Source organism: Schistocerca piceifrons, chromosome 7, assembly GCF_021461385.2.
Source record: "Schistocerca piceifrons isolate TAMUIC-IGC-003096 chromosome 7, iqSchPice1.1, whole genome shotgun sequence".
In the NCBI taxonomy this organism is placed as follows: domain Eukaryota; kingdom Metazoa; phylum Arthropoda; class Insecta; order Orthoptera; family Acrididae; genus Schistocerca; species Schistocerca piceifrons.
This window is the reverse complement of record NC_060144.1, coordinates 269,793,330-269,796,331: the sequence shown is the minus strand read 5'-3', so window position 1 is coordinate 269,796,331 and position 3,002 is coordinate 269,793,330.

The window sequence follows — 3,002 nt, the reverse complement described above, 5'->3', positions numbered from 1 at the left end:
CTTGCCGGTCTAGGAATGGTAGAACGATGGGTTCGATGACGGTTTGGATGTACCGTGCACTATTCAGTGTCCCCTCGACGATCACCAGTGGTGTACGGCCAGTGTAGGAGATCGCTCCCCACACCATGATGCCGGGTGTTGGCCCTGTGTGCCTCGGTCGTATGCAGTCCTGATTGTGGCGCTCACCTGCACGGCGCCAAACACGCATACGACCATCATTGGCACCAAGGCAGAAGCGACTCTCATCGCTGAAGACGACACGTCTCCATTCGTCCCTCCATTCACGCCTGTCGCGACACCACTGGAGGCCGGCTGCACGATGTTGGGGCGTGAGCGGAAGACGGCCTAACGGTGTGCGGGACCGTAGCCCAGCTTCATGGAGACGGTTGCGAATGGTCCTCGCCGATACCCCAGGAGCAACAGTGTCCCTAATTTGCTGGGAAGTGGCGGTGCGGTCCCCTACGGCACTGCGTAGGATCCTACGGTCTTGGCGTGCATCCGTGCGTCGCTGCGGTCCGGTCCCAGGTCTACGGGCACGTGCACCTTCCGCCGACCACTGGCGACAACATCGATGTACTGTGGAGACCTCACGCCCCACGTGTTGAGCAATTCGGCGGTACGTCCACCCGGCCTCCCGCATGCCCACTATACGCTCTCGCTCAAAGTCCGTCAACTGCACATATGGTTCAAGTCCACGCTGTCGCGGCATGCTACCAGTGTTAAAGACTGCGATGGAGCTCCGTATGCCACGGCAAACTGGCTGACACTGACGGCGGCGGTGCACAAATGCTGCGCAGCTAGCGCCATTCGACGGCCAACACCGCGGTTCCTGGTGTGTCCGCTGTGCCGTGCGTGTGATCATTGCTTGTACAGCCCTCTCGCAGTGTCCGGAGCAAGTATGGTGGGTCTGACGCACCGGTGTCAATGTGTTCTTTTTTCCATTTCCAGGAGTGTATGAGGAACTTTCACATTTGTCTTCGTTACAGAACTTTATAATGCCTGATTGGAGGTTACATTATACAACTACTGAATAGACTGTGTGTTTGACCCTGTCGAAGACTGTTTGAGTGTATTAAATGTCCAAAAACACTATTTACAAAGTGCTCCTCTGTACTCTGTGTCAACTACTTTTATGTAGTGTAAATTATGGGATAGCTTACAGAACGGTTGCTATGCTGTATTTAACAGTGATCTGCAGTCTGTCTACAGGGGCAATAAAAATGCATGAAAGTTGGCTGGTGTACAAGTAACCCTTCCAGTTAATCAAGACCGAGAAAGGATTACAAATTATGTTCTGTCTGCCTAGATTTTAATCATTTATTTGTACACTATGTGGAAATTGATAACACACAGTTTCCAACAAATATAAGTATTATACAGAAGAGTTATATTGAAGCTGGAGAAACAGATTTGTCGCAATCCAGGATTTGTTCGCCACAATACCCCAAATAGATAGAGCAAAATTAGGGTTGGTTTCCATGTATAATATCATTCCACAAGTCTTAAGAAAACGAAAAAAAATGTATTGTAGAGACTTAAGCGATTCTCTAGTAAGGACATTACTCCTTTAAATGCAGTTAATGTGTTACGCGTACACAAAAGAAAACTGCAAATGCAGGAAATAAAGGTCAAAAGATGAAACTGAAATATATATCAAAAACAGTTGCCACAAAGGGAAGTTCTTCATACGACTGACGAATCAAGATGTCGGCTTATACTGTACATACAAATGGAAAGAAGCCATTTTATTGGAGTACTTGTAGAAATTAGAAATTAGTGCTCCGACGATGTTTACTATAGTGAAGGGTAACATAATCAGACTGGGGATGAGTTCAGGAGTAACCTAATTAAGTTAATAAGTATATACCTACCTACAGTATATAGTTTAAGTTTTAAAAATTTGGCACCCAGAACAAGTTTTCGTTGTTGTACAGTTGATATTTGGCTCTGTTGATTAATGAGTTTCTCGATCACTGAGTTTATTATTTCAAGCAGAGGAGTGTATGGCAATAAGTCATGACATAGAAATAGTTTGCTTCTTCGCATAACCATAGTGAGCCGTACCATGTCAATAGGTACCTCTTCCGCATGCCATCTTTGCCTCTAGCGTAGGGCGTGCCGTTCTCACTTAAGAAAGTTGCAGTGTGGGGAGTGAGTCGGACGGAGGCAGGCGGCGCAGCAGAAAGGGCTCTTCAGGCATGGCGTGTTGTGATTTGGGCCATGCAGTTTCTCTTCGGCATTCCGCTTGGGGCCGCGTGCCCTAGAATAAGTTGCATCCTGGCGGCTCCGGAGGACACCGGGCGGCCGAGGCTCTTCCTCCTACGGAAGTCCGTGGTTGCGGTGCCTTGGCTAAGAGAGAAGCGTGCCTTCTTAGAGGGACAGTGTGAGATTTGCAAAATGTTCCTTTCTATTGTCTTTCCCAGAGCGTCGCCGTCTGCTTGTGCTCCTTACCCGCCTTCATGGCTTTTAAACCTCTAAAAATACCGGCTCAATCTTCCTGTTTGCTTAAACACCGGTCGTCGATTCGTTGAGTGTAAGAAGCCTGCAAGTGTTTGTACCACCTGCTTAATAAGCCAGCGCAAATTCGTGATTTTCTGATTCTACACAGTGTTTTTACCTTCTTGTATATGATAGCTTTGTGGACTTTGATTTAAGTTATCCCAGTTATTACTGTTGAAAGGGTACAGTATCGCCCGACATTGAAAACAGGTATAACATTCTTCGTTATTCTTGTCAGAACAACATATTTTTTGTAATAATAACTCAGTTTCAATTAATACACCGAAGCCGGATACCAGTGTAGGAAAGAAGGACAATTTATTTATTTAATTGATCACATGTGCACTCCCACAAAATAAATCCCTATTTATTTAATTGATCACATGTGCACTCCCACAAAATAAATCCCTACATCCAATTTGGTGAGATCTGTGAAATGAGTGAATGTATGGTCGTCTGCTAACCACAGATAGTGAATGTGCAATATATGATCATCTTTGAGA